This window comes from Mustela erminea, chromosome 12 (genome assembly GCF_009829155.1).
Source record: "Mustela erminea isolate mMusErm1 chromosome 12, mMusErm1.Pri, whole genome shotgun sequence".
Taxonomy (NCBI): Eukaryota; Metazoa; Chordata; class Mammalia; order Carnivora; family Mustelidae; genus Mustela; species Mustela erminea.
In genome coordinates this window covers 39,382,645-39,397,283 of record NC_045625.1, presented here as the reverse complement: position 1 = coordinate 39,397,283, position 14,639 = coordinate 39,382,645, and positions in this window count along the sequence as shown.

Sequence of the window (14,639 nt, the reverse complement as noted above, 5' to 3'; positions counted from 1 at the left end):
ATACTTCAATTTAAAAAAAAATCTAAAAAATTATCGCTGAAAAGCAGGAAACAAATTTAGTGTCTACTTAACAAAAAAGATCCCCCCCATAAACATTAACCCCTTAATAATGAAAATGTTCACATATCATCATGTCTTAATATCACATATATCACATATGCTATATCACACATAGCAATCTGGGATAGACTGACTCTTCAGAGTTCTTCACCATAGCAAATTTGAGATTGCATAGCAATTACTTAAATAATACAGATTCAGAAGTAGACTGGTTAGCTTCAGGGTTTCCAGCTTTACCACGTGCTCATCTTCTCACAATGGGTGATAATCACTTTTTGGACACAATGTGTCTTTCTTGGTTTGTTGTGAAAATCAAATAAAGGATACATCAAAAGTTTTCAGTAGGACCTGGAGCACAGTCAGTCCTCTGAAAATGTTAGTTTTTTTTATTTTAGGAACAATAAACACCTGTCCTGACTGCTTCTCTTCATCAATTCTCATGCAGTCTTCAACCACTGATACTGACTACCTCATATCTTGTGTTTGTCAGACTTTGATTTGGGTAGACAATATTGAATGGTATTAAGGAGCATGGGTTTTGGAGAAATTTTGAATCTGCTCTTCTTATTTTTCTTAATTGAGATAAAATTGGCATATAGCATTAGTTTCAGGTGTACAACATAATTCAATATTTGTATATACTACAAAGTAATCACCATAAGTCTAGTTTCCATCCATCACCATACAACTGAGCCCATTCACCCATTTTGCCTGCCCCACAACCACTTTCTCCTCTGATAACCACCAATCTGTTCTCTGTAGCTATGAGTTTTATCTGTTTTTATAAAATTCCAAATATAAATGAAGTAATATAGACTTTGCCTTTTTCAGTATGACTTATTTCACTTGGCGTAATATTCTCAAGGTCCATCCACGGTGTTCCCTTCTTTATTTTTTTTTCAAGACTGAGTAGCATTCTAGTGTGTTTGTGTATCTGTGTGTGTGTCTGTGTGTATCCCACAGCTTTTTATTTATCCATCAATGAACACTTTGGCTGTTTCCATCATCTCAGCTATTGTAAATAATGTTATAATGAACAAAAGGGTGTATCTTTCCAAATTAGTGTTTTTGTTTTCTTCAGATAAATACCCAGAACTGAAATAGCTAGTTTACATGATAGTTGTATTTTTAATTTTTTGAGAAACCTCCATTCTGATTCCCATTTCCCCAAATGAAAAAAGAACACAAAACCTCAAGAAAAAGATCTTAGTGAAACAGAAACAAGTAAGCTACTCAGTGAAGAGTTGGAAGTACTGGTCATGAATATGCTTACCAAACTGAGAAGAATGGATGAACATAATGAGAACTTTAAAAGAGAAAGAAAATATAAGAGAGTGGAAACAGAAGTCATAAAGCTCAAAAATAAAATAATTGAATTGAAAAATACACTAGAGGGGCGCCTGGGTGGCTCAGTGGTTTAAGGCCTCTGCCTTCAGCTCAGGTCATGATCCTGGGTCCTGGGGGTCCTGGGATGGAGCCCCGCATCGGGTTCTCTGCTCAGCAGGAAGCCTGCTTCCCTTCCTCTCTCTCTGACTGCCTCTCTGCCTGCTTGTTATCTCTTGTCTGTCAAATAAATAAAATCTTAAAAAAATTTTTTTAAAAATTAAAAAAAAAAAAAGAAAAATACAGGGAGGGGGTTTGGGATAAGGGGGTGGGATTATGGACATTGGGGAGGGTATATGCTTTGGTGAGTGCTGTGAAGTGTGTAAGCCTGGTGATTCACAGACCTGTACCTCTGGGGATAAAAATATATGTTTATAAAAAATAAAAAATTAAAAAAAAAAAAAGAAAAAGAAAAATACACTAGAGGGGTTCAACTTCAGACTAGATGAAGCAGAAAAGTGGATCAATTACTAGGAATAAAGGTAAATCTGTGTGATTGTGGATGAGGTATTTCCAACTTCCACATCATATTCTTCATCAGTAAAACAAAATCCTAATACTAGAGTTTCTGTGAAGATAGGTGAGCTAATAAAGAACTTTTCTAAGGTCATGCTACCACCACCACCACCACCATTACCAGCAATAAATCAGTAGCAGCAGCCACAACTGGGTGACCATTATATATATTCTAGGTATCTTTGATTCATTTTGTAAAAACCATGCTATTTAACCCTTACAAATGTTGATTTAAGAAGTTATCAGTATTGACACTTTAAAATAAAAATTATGATCTTCAAAGAGCCATGCCAGTGTTTAATTTGTCCAAAAAAAACCCCAAAATAAACAAACAAACAACAACAAAAAAAAAAAAAAAAAAAAAAAAAAACCTACTTATTCACTAGGACCTTAAAATAATGCAATCCTTGAATCTATATTCAAGTTTTACATAGTTATGTAATTCAAGCTAGTGGTCACTATTATTTTTATATTCTAGAAACTGGTCAAATTATAAGTTTCTGTTGACATCTTGGTATATCATGGATTCTGACTGCAGACAATCACTAGTTTGAGAAGGAAAATTAAAAGATATTTAAAGGTACTCAGACTCACTGATAGGATCCAATTATCTTGTCCTTTGGATATGCACCCTGAACCCTAAAGATCACAATGCTCATCCTGAGCACTGTATACGAAAATCCCAAATGCTCCTGTTACTTCTGAACACCAGACTTGTGTGTGCCAGCGCACCATGACACCATAAATGAATATCGTGGTGTGGCCTGCATATTGATCCCTTCTGAATTGATGTCTCATGTGGATCTGAGTGGCAGACAAGCCACATTCCTGCTACCTAGCCTCAAAAAAGGAGAGGAAGCAAGTTACATCTCTGCCTGAGAAGACAGGACTTATGTGAAATTCCCCATGTCTATGAGGACTTTGGAAAATGCCAAGAGGCCAAGATAGATGCATGATCATTTCCCAAAACACTAATAAAACTTCAAATCTGTTGTTTTTATGGTCCATGACAAATTTTAAAATTAGCTACATACAAACCCTGTACAACTCTGGGATCATTACATTTCCTGAGATTTCTCTCTGTTACAACCTCTTTATAGAACAGATTGCTGAATGAATGAGTGTTCAAATAAACGGCTTTACAAAACTACTTGTGTCAGCACAGGTTTACAAGCTATGTCATAAACTCACATTGTTATCGTCAAGAAAAAATAGCTGAGGTATACTATTTTGGAAAAAATACAACCATGTATTCATCTGTTTATAACAGACACCACCACAGTTACCCTAAGGATACCTGTGCTACCCTCCTCACCAGAAGTGAATGTGCTTATGTTACCTGGTAATGTCCTTTTCTGAATTAGTATTGTTACAGGTCATGTTAAAAACAAAACAAACAAAAAAACCCCACAAGGGAATCCAAACATCTTTGTCCCTCATTAAAAGGAAATACCTACAAAACTCTCTTACTCATAGAAGATATAGACCTTCTTCCTTTCACCAGAACAACTATTAACCAGGTATGGAGAGCAACCTCAAAACCTGCCATGGTGGTTTTCCTTACCGAAAGCTGAGATCCATGAAGGTGTACAGTTTTTAAAGGTTAGAATTTAGAAGGGGAAGTTCTCCTTTCTTATCTTTTTTTTATAATTTTTTTTTTAGACTTTATTTATTTACCAGAGAGAGAGGGCGAGAGAGCAAGCACAGGCAGACAGAATGGCAGGCAGAGGCAGAGGGAGAAGCAGGCTCCCTGCCGAGCAAGGAGCCTGATGCCGGACTTGATCCCAGAATGCTGGGATCATGACCTGAGCCGAAGGCAGCCGCTTAACCAACTGAGCCACCCAGGCGTCCTGGAAGTTCTCCTTTCTCATCACACTAAGTAATCCCTAAAAATGTCTGCTTTCAGTTCGATGTTAAGAAACAAACTGTCAAACGCTGGAGCCATTACATAGCAGAAATCAAGCCTTATGACTGTCTCTGAAGTTAGTTAGTTAGTTATAATCCCCCCAGGTAGTTATTCAAAGTCCTGTATTCATCAAATGATTCAATACTTATTTTTAATAGGTCAGACAGTGACTGAAGAGTATAAAGGACTTTGATGAAGCATAGTCAAACAAATGATGCTTTTCAACCTTCCTGAAGAGCTACTTCCCAGGTAAAACCATTAACTGAAAAAGCAATTAACTTTTAAACTAGTTCGTTGAAAAAAACCAACACATATAATTCCTTTAAACTGAATTCTATAATTTTTAATGGATTGGTCCATCATACAGAAGTTACAATTGTAGTTTACATGGACTTCAAAATCCCAGTTACTTTATACAATACATCACAATGTGCAAACAACAGTGGAACAAATTTTATATCCCTGATTTTTTACTGAGTAGCCATAGAAAATCTCAGAGCTGGTAGGAAGTTCAAGAACTTTCTGTGTATTCCTATTTCCAATTAAGACTTACATAAATATTCAAGGGGCTCCTGGGTGGCTCAGTGGGTTAAGCCTCTGCCTTCAGCTCAGGTCATGATCTCAGGGTCCTGCGATAGAGCCCCACATCTGGCTTTCTGCTTAGCAGGGAGTCTGCTTCCCCCCTCTCTCTCTCTGCCTGCCTCTCTGCCTACTTGTGATCTCTCACTCTGTCAAATAAATAAATAAAAATATTTTAAAAATAAAAAAAGAAAAAGAAAAAAATTTAAAAAGACTTACATAAATATTCAAGACATAAAATTACTTTTAAAATATTATAGGTGAAATTTATGGAGTGCTTCCTTTACATCAACCACAGCTTTAAGTCCTCTGCATCCATTCATGTGAATATTAATTCAATTAGGTTGCTATGACCATCACCATTTAAAGATGAGAGAAGCAAAACAAAATAAAATCCTAAGCACAAATGAAGATTAAGATAATTCTAAAAGGACACATGGTAATACATTATGAATCTCTTAAAACACTCCACTATAAAGCACTCTACTCTAAATTAAATACTGTTAATTTTTAGCTATTTAGCAAATGTTTTGGAATGTGCACAAAGTATTTGCAAACTAGTGAAGGAAATATACGAAAGTATAAAACTTGGTTCTTGATTCTTGGCCTTTATTGAATTCAAAATTAGTGGTGGATGGAATATGTTGAGAAACAGACATCCATTCAATGTGAATAATACCAGGTCAGTAGTATGCTCTTAAAGTGGAATTAATCAATTCTGTCTGTGATCAAGGAGGTAAACTGAGACTTTAGAGATAACTCTTTGCCAGGCAGAAAGATGGGGGAAGATGAAGAAGAGAAAATGTTCACTGTAAAAACACAACCAAGAATCTCAATATACTCATAGCAGTGTGTTCTTAGAACTATTTTAAGGAAGTGGAAAGGAATTAGGAAATATAGTTTGGGAAGTTGGCTGAGGCTAGTTGGGAAAGTAATTTGAATTTTGTATTTTAAACAACTCTTTAAGCAGTAAGGAGAATGAGCAGATATTTACATACACCATTTTGACCTTGACAGCATTTTAGTAATACATTTTTAAAGACCAAGTTTAATACTTAAAACTATATTGACACTAATTATTCTCTATTGAAAATATATTAAGGGCATCTGGGTGGCTCAGTGTGTTAAGCGTATGCCTTCAGCTCAGGTCATGATCCCAGGGTCCTCAGATCAAGCCCCGCATCAGACTCCCTGCTTAGTGGAGAGCCTGCTTCTCCTCCCTCTGCCTGCTGCTCTGCCTACTTGTGCTCTGTCTCTATCTCTCTGTCAAGTAAATAAAATCTTAAAAAAAAAAAAAAAAAAGAAAAGAAAATACATTAAGCCATTTCCATCTATTACATTTTCATTTATTCTAGTTAATGTTACTAAAATGTTATTTTCTGTAAATATTTTAAGCTTTTTGTTTTTTGCACCATTTTTGATTTTTCTCACTTTAAATTTTACTCTTTATAGCTACTATGAGTTTGTGTGCATATATGTTCATGTATCATATCTCATAGCTGAGTGTAAAAATACTGGCAAATTCATTTTTACAATGAGAAGTTTGGGTCATTTTTCTTTTTACTTTATATTAAAGATGGGTGCTAGTCATACTCTTTATGATAGAGGTAGTGAGTGTTTCTTCCCTATTTAACCAATGAGACAAATATGGCAAACTACCTTGGGCTCTTTTGACCAGACTGCATGTGTTAACCACTCACTCTCTTCTTCACCAGCTTTCTTATTGCTTTGTACATGGTACTATAATTCTTCCTACCAGTAGCAGAGCAAAGATAAAACATAGTCAAGAAATGAAGTCAAAATTCCCTTGGTGTAGAAATGAAAAGTTCAAAATATTTTGCCATAAAGCGATGGTATCAGAGTTGCTTAAAAGGGGAAATATTAAATAAAATTTTAGGAAGGATACTTGGTGGCATCATGGGGAAAGGCATGGAGTAAAAGGAAACAGAAAACATGAAAATGATAAATAAGGGTATGATGGCAGCTAAAACCAATTATTCTGAATTATCCTTAAGAAGCAGTCAGACCACTGAGTGAAAGGGATGTGGGGGTGGGGGGAATGAAAAGAAAAAGGAAAAAACAACAACAGGAAACTCATAACAAAGAGAAGGAATGGAATAAACATTGCTAAGATAGTTATTTAAAATGGAAGCAGAAGGACATTGAGGAAGTGGGGCTTTGCATGTCTTCTGTCTCAAATTCTTGAAATCATTGCTGAACTCAGCTAAAAGTCAAGACACATGCTACATGTTAGAGTGGACATACATGCACTTTCTGCTTAACCTAGCACCAACCATGTATAGATTAGTGCGACTGTACCTGTATTAGCACCAATAAAATTTTGTTCAAAACAGTTTATGTAAAATGCCTCTCTCTTCTTTAAAAACTCTAATCTCTTTTGTCTCTCCCTAGCCTGCCCCTGATTTTGTCAAATTTGTGTCTCCTGGATTATAATCCCTAACATCCATAAATACACACTTTATTTTACAGTTTACAACTTTGTCTTTCATTGGTCAACAAAACAAAATTCAGCAGCATGTTATTAAAGGACAGTGATATGCAACAGAAGTCACTGTTTTACAAATGGCACAAACTACAGAAACGAAATTCCAACTAAACATAATTTGAAAATGGAAAAATAATTCTTACATAGAATTAGCAACTCTTAAGTGCAAAAAGGCAGATTTCAATTGGTCCGTTGTACACTGTTCCCAAGATTCCTAAATATTGTATGGCTTATATGACTTGAGAACTTGTATTTTCATGATTTTCATATTTTATGGCTTTTGACTTCACAATTCTAATTCCTTGTAACTTTCCAACCCAACTAAGCCTCATTTATCCATGATTCTGTATAAGTCTTACTCAGCTGGCTGTCCCTTTTATACATATACTTATACATACAAATCCTGTGAGTAAAGGAATTTTATATCAATAATTTATATCAACAGTTTAACAGACTGCATATTAAGCAAATTTTCTTACAATTTCTTTGTTTATCACTGACCAAGAAATTCCTACCTTTACCAAAGGCTTCATATTTTTTTTTAATATTTTATTTATTTTTGCAAGAGAGAAAGTGAGTACAAGCAAGGGGTGGGGAAGGAGGGCAAATGGAGAAGCAGACAGACTCCTCACTGAGCAGGGCTCCATCCCAGGATCCTGGGGATCATGACCTGAGCCAAAGGCAGACGCTTCACCAAATGAACCACCTAGGAACCCAGGTTTCAGATCATTTCAAATAACTAACATTCCCTAGGTCCCCCTTCTCCTTCAGTTGCTCCTTTTCTCTCCTAAATTCCCATTTATTTATAATGTAAATTGCATTAGCTATCCCTCTGGATCTCTCCCTAGCCCATCACTTAATTAGTGCTGTACCTTATAATGCTAAACAGTACTTGCTCCTAAACTTGACAATTCTCTCCCTCAGAATGATTTATTTTTTTAACTGTTTACTTTGGGTGCTTTGATGTATTTCCAAAGTTCATACTGTTAAGCTTTGTGATCTGCTAGTATTTGCATATTCTATTTCTACTTTGGAACTTGATTCGGTGTTTAACTTCCTTGTAAAGACAGAGATGTCTCTCTACATCCAAATGTTAACTTCTGCATTTCATTCCATTTCAACCTGTTTTTACCAATCACCAGAAGGAGTTGATTAGATGGTTTAACACAGGTCAGCAAGAAATGCTGATATTCCTGGAGATAATAAATGTCATCCTAATAAGGGTGAGTAAAACTGCTCTTTCTACACAATGCAGTCCTTTCTTATTTAAAATCTTATTTTTAAGTAAGTTTCCATTCATTATTCATTTGTGTGAGGATTCAGGGCAACAGCAGTTATGCTCCTGCTCCTCCAGACTCTATGAAAAAGGAATCCTTACAAATTTCCACTGGCATGATAGTGTTGGAATTTTCAGTCCACATGTCCTATGAAACTAATATGAACACAGTGATTTAAACCTGACAATGTTAATACTTACTTCAGGAATCTATGTAGTTTATTTGAGCTATCCCCAGAAGACCCTGGGTGACCAAAGTTGTGAACATGTTCCAGATAAACGATCAAGATTTCAAACTGCTGCATCCATAAAGGCCAGAAAAATAGGAACTAATCATTGCCCTCTTCACCAAAAAAAGAAAAGGAAAAACAAAAAAGAAGAAGAAGAAGAAAAGAAGAAAGTTAATTCATTAAGCCAGGAAACACTGCAAAGCCTTGGGAACTAGAAGCTTGAGATCTATTAAATGTTATGTTTCTAAATAAATCACTTATCAGATCTACATATCAAAAATCTGGGGTTGGTGTTATTTGACCTTCCCATTTCTCACGGTGTGCGGTGAGAATGAATGAGATAAGGTAAAAGATTGGTTTTGAATTTCTCGAAATAAATGTCCTATATCTATTCTAGGAACTATTTCAAGAGATGGATTTCAGAACCTAAAATCTTAAATTGCCTGCTGTGTGACATGCTGCAGCATAATGTCTTAGATTCTTCTCTTTGCCCTGGGGCAGCATTGCCCAATATTTTTTCAGGCTGTGACACAGTTATGAACTTCTGGGGGCACATTGTATAAACAAATAGAACTTCTCAGTTGGAGTTGCCTCAACATTAAGGGAAACTATATTTATAGTCCCTCTACCATGCAAGAGGCATCATATAAAGCTTGTTCCATATATACACCTAGCACTTCCCACAATTCTATGCAATGGGTATTATTTTAGAGCAAACCAGGGTACAGACTATTTTAATAGTCAAGCTGATTTCCAACTTACCAGTTATATTACATTGAGAAAAATTTCCTAATTTTTACGGACTGTGAGACTGAAGATGTTCTGCCATCTGTCACACTGATAGCCAAGTGCTTACCTCCATTATTAATATGCACTCTCTGACAAAGAGGCCAGTCTACCCAGATTGAGATCAGCTCGTTAGCCAAGAATTGGTTAAGGTAAAAAATTAGCTAGAACTTCCTAGCAGGATCTCAAGAACCATTTCTCAGAAATGTATTAAATCTTACTTTCTATAGTCATAAAACTGTAGTAATAATGGAGCTGTTATGTGATTCAAGTTAAATCATATACATAAATGTGCATGATAAAAATTAAAACCTAATAGACCATTGAAGCAAAATGGCAGAGCAGTAGGAGACCTAAATATCATCAAGTCCCAGGAGTTCAGCTAGATATTTATCACACCATTCTGAGCACCTACAAAGTCAACAGGAGATCGAAGGGAAGAAGAGCAGCAATTCTACAAACAGAAAACTTACCACTTTCTGAAAAGTTGGACGTGTGGAGAATTGAATCTGAGCAATGGGAAGATAGTGCAGGGAGGGGCCGGTTCCAGGCAAACGGAAAGCACAAAATCGGAACTTTTAGAAGTCTGCTCCACTGAGGAACATCACTCCAGAAGCTAAGAGAGGAGAGGTGGGATACAGCCCTTGCAGGGACAGTGTAGTCTCAGGACCCTCGAGGTCACAAAAATACCAGGGGTGCCGAAGGGCAGCAGAGCTCCCTCAGTATATTGGAGTAGTAAAGTTGGCTGCAGAGACAGAGCTGGGGAGTGGGCTCTCAGCTCGGGTTTACCTTAAACCATGGTCCGAGGCATAGTTGCGCCACTGCTCTTTGAGCAGGGACCCCACTAGTGGCAGATCTGGGAAAACTCCCTCCTACCTTCTCCAGGAGGAATGGCACAGTAGCGTGCTAGTGTGCTGCAGGAATATGCTGGGTTTAGAGACTCCAAATGGGCCACGCACCAGAGATAGACAAGCTCAGTCACAGGCTGGGTGAGCATGGAGTGCAGCCAGAGACCAGGGAAGAGATTGACTGTTTTTCTCTGAAGACACATTGAAGATGGAGGGCCCAAGCTCTCAGCTCCTACAGGGAAGAGACTGGGAGGCCACCATCTTCATTCCCATCCTCCAAAGCTGTATGGAAAGCATTCAGGGAACAAAACCTACTGACGGCAAAACCAAGCAGATTACTTAGCCTGCCCCCTGGCAAGGATGGTGCAATTCTGCCTCAGGCAAAGATATTTGAGAATGACTGCAACAGGCCACTATCCAAGAAGCTCAACAAAAACATCCAGCTAAGACTAAGGTCACTAATCAATGAGAACTGCAAAACTTCAGAGCTACAGGAATATAGCACATAGAATTTACGGCTTTTTTTCCCATGATCCTTTAAGTCTTCCAAAGTTCGATTTTTAAAATTTTATTTTTTTCTAAATGTATTTTGTTTTTCCTCTTTCCTATTTCAATGTTTTTTTAAACTATTTTATCTTATCAATACCTTTTTAAAATTATTTTTAAATTTTTCTTTCTTATACTCTATCCCTTCATTGTATTTAATGTTATTTTTACTATACATATAGGTTTTTCATTCTATAAACTTTTGGAATACAGTTTCTTCTAACATATCAAATCATACCCTAAATCTAGCACAGGGCTTTCTCCAGCCCAATCATATTTTTCCTCTTTTTTCTTTTTTCACCCAATTTCTTACCTTATAAATTCCTTTTTTAGAATACTTTTAATTTTCATCTTTATAGTCATACTCCATCCTTCTTGTTTACCCTAATTTTTGTATATGCGTATTTTTTTGTTTTAAAATTTGGGGAGGCAGCTTCTTCTAACAGACCAAAATATACCCCAAATCAAGTGTGGCTCTGTTCTATTCACCAGTCTAATACACAGATTATATAATAGCATATATAATATGTAAATATTATATATATATATATAATTTTTTTCCACCTTTCTACTTCCCCGATTTCGGGTCTCTTTCAATTTGGATAGTGTATATATTTTTCTGGAGTCATTACTACCCTTTTAGTATTCTGTTCACTCATTCTTCTATTCTTATATGCATAAAATGACAAGGCGGAAAAACTCACCTCAAAAAAAAAAAAAAAAAGAATAAGAGGCAGCACTAACGGCTTGGGACTTAATCAATACAGACATTAATAATATATCAGAACTAGAGTTCAGAATGATGATTATCAAGGTACTAGCTGGGCTCGAAAAAAGCATGGAATATACTAGAGAATCACTTTCTGGAGAAATAAAACCCCTTTCTAGAGAAATAAAAGAACTAAAAACTAACCAAGTTGAAATCAAAAAAGCTATTAACGAACTGCAATAAAGAAATGGAGGCTCTGACTGCTAGAATAAAAGAGTCAGAAGAGAGAATTAGTGATATAGAAGACCAAATGATGGAGAATAGAGAAGCTGAGCAAAAGAGAGACAAACAACTACTGGACCACGAAGGGAGAATTTGAGAGAGAAGTGATACCATAAAATGAGACAATGTTAGAATTGGGATCCCAGAAGAAGTAGAAAGAGAGGAGGGCAGAAGGTATATGGGAGCAAATTATAGCTGAGAATTTCCCTAATTTAGTGAAGGAAACAAGCATCAAAATCCAGGAGGCATACCGGTGGAATTTTGATCAGAATGGCATTAAAAGTATAGACTGCTCTAGGCAGTATAGACATTTTAACAATGTTTATTCTTCCGATCCAAGAGCATAGAATGGTCTTCCATCTTTTTGTGTCTTCTTCAATTTCTTTCATGAGTGTTCTGTAGTTCCTCAAGTACAGATCCTTTACCTCTTTGGTTAGGTTTATTCCCAGGTATCTTATGGTTCTTGGTGCTATAGTAAATGGAATCAATTCTCTAATTTCCCTTTCTGTATTTTCATTGTTAGTGTATAAGAAAGCCACTGATTTCTGCACATTGACTTTGTATCCTGCCACGTTGCTGAATTGCTGTATGAGTTCTAGTAGTTTGGGGGTGGAGTCTTCTTCAAAGAGCTGGAGCAAATAATCCAAAAATTTGTATGGAATCAGAAGAGACCCCGAATCACTAAGGAAATGTTGAAAAACAAAAATAAAGCTGGGGGCATCACGTTACCTGATTTCAAGCTTTACTACAAAGCTGTGATCACCAAGACAGCATGGTACTGGCATAAAAACAGACACATAGACCAGTGGAACAGAGTAGAGAGCCCAGATATGGACCCTCAACTCTATGGTCAATTAATCTTCGACAAAACAGGAAAAAATATACAGTGGAAAAAAGACAGTCTCTTCAATAAATGGTGCTGGGAAAACTGGACAGCTATATGTAGAATGAAACTCGACCATTCTCTTACACCGTACACAAAGATAAACTCAAAATGGATAAAAGACCTCAACGTGAGACAGGAATCCATCAGAATCCTAGTGGAGAACAGAGGCAGTAATCTCTTCGATATCAGCCACAGCAACTTCTTTCAAGATATGTCTCCAAAGGAAAAGGAAACAAAAGCGAAAATAAACTTTTGGGACTTCATCAAAATCAAAAGCTTCTGCACAGCAAAGGAAACAGTCAACAAAACAAAGAGGCAACCCACGGAATGGGAGAAGATATTTGCCAATGACAGTACAGACAAAAGGTTGCTATCCAGGATCTATAATGAAATCCTCAAACTCAACACACATGAAACAGGCAAACATATCAAAAAATGGGCCGAAGATATGAACAGACACTTGTCCAATGAAGACATACAAATGGCTATCAGACACATGAAAAAATGTTCATCATCACTAGCCCTCAGGGAGATTCAAATTAAAACCACATTGAGATATCACCTTACACCAGTTAGAATAGCCAAAATGAACAAAACAGGAAACAACATGTGTTGGAGAGGATGTGGAGAAAGGGGAACCCTCTTACACTGTTGGTGGGAATGCAAGTTGGTGCAGCCTCTTTGGAGAACAGTGTGGAGATTCCTCAAGAAATTAAAAAATAGAACTTCCCTAGGACCCTGCCATTGCACTCCTGGGTATTTACCCCAAAGATACAGATGTCGTGAAAAGAAGGGCCATCTGTACCCCAATGTTTATAGCAGCAATGGCCATGGTCACCAAACTGTGGAAAGAACCAAGATGCCCTTCAACAGATGAATGGGTAAGGAAGATGTGGTCCATGTACACTATGGAGTCTTATGCCTCCATCAGAAAGGATGAATACCCAACTTTTGTAGCAACATGGACGGGACTGAGTGAAATAAGCAGAGAGAGTCAATTATCATATGGTTTCACTTATTTGTGGAGCATAACAAATATCATGGAGGACAAGGGGTGTTAGAGAGGAGAAGGGAGTTGGGGGAAATTGGAAGGGGAGGTGAATCATGAGAGACTATGGACTCTGAAAAACAATCTGAGGGGTCTGAAGTGGCAGGGGATGGGAGGTTGGGGTACCAGGTGGTGGGTATTATAGAGGGCACGGATTGCATGGAGCACTGGGTGTGGTGAAAAAATAATGAATACTGTTTTTCTGAAAATAAATAAATCAATTTACTTTAAAAAAAAATCCAGGCGGCACAGAGTATCCCCCTCAAAATCAATAAAACTAGGTTCACACACGTCATCTAATAGTAAAACTTCCAAGTCTCAGTGGCAAAGAGAAAATCCTGAAAGCAGCTCTGGAGAAGAGATCTGTAACATACAATGGTAGGAAATATTACATTAGCAACAGACCAATCCAGAGAGACATGACAGGCCAGAAAGGACTGGCATGATATATTCAAAACACTGAACGAGAAAAATATGCAACCAAGAATACCATATCCAGAGAGGCTATGGCAAGATGGTGGAGAAGTAGGAGACCCTGTTTCAACCAGTCCCCTAAAGTGAACTAATTATCTACCAAAACACTCTGAACACCCATGAAATCAGACTAAGACGTAGGATTATACACTTCTGGATCTCTACAGGGGCAGAAGACACCAGTCGAGAGGGAAAGCAGTGGGACTCAAACTGATATTGGAGGATAAACAGAAGGGGTAGGGAGCCATCAGAAGCGACCCAATGGAAAGCACTACTCCAATACAAGAGTACCCTTTGATTGGGGACCAGCATTAACTTGGAGTCCAGTAAAAGCACTCAAAAAGAGCAAAAGATCTTAAGGGAAAACTGGTGGAATCAGGCAATCATAACTTTGGGGCTCATTCTGGCTGGGGCTTTTCATTTTTTTTCTGCCTCTCTCTTTCTCTATTTTTTACCTTTTTCTTTCTTTTTTGGTGTGACTTCCAACTGCTCAGAAGTGTTCTAGGTTGCCCCTTGCTTGGATCACAATTGATATATTCAGGTACAAATCCCCTGAACCACTTCTCACCAAAATGACTAGGAGGAGGAATGCCCAACAGAGGAA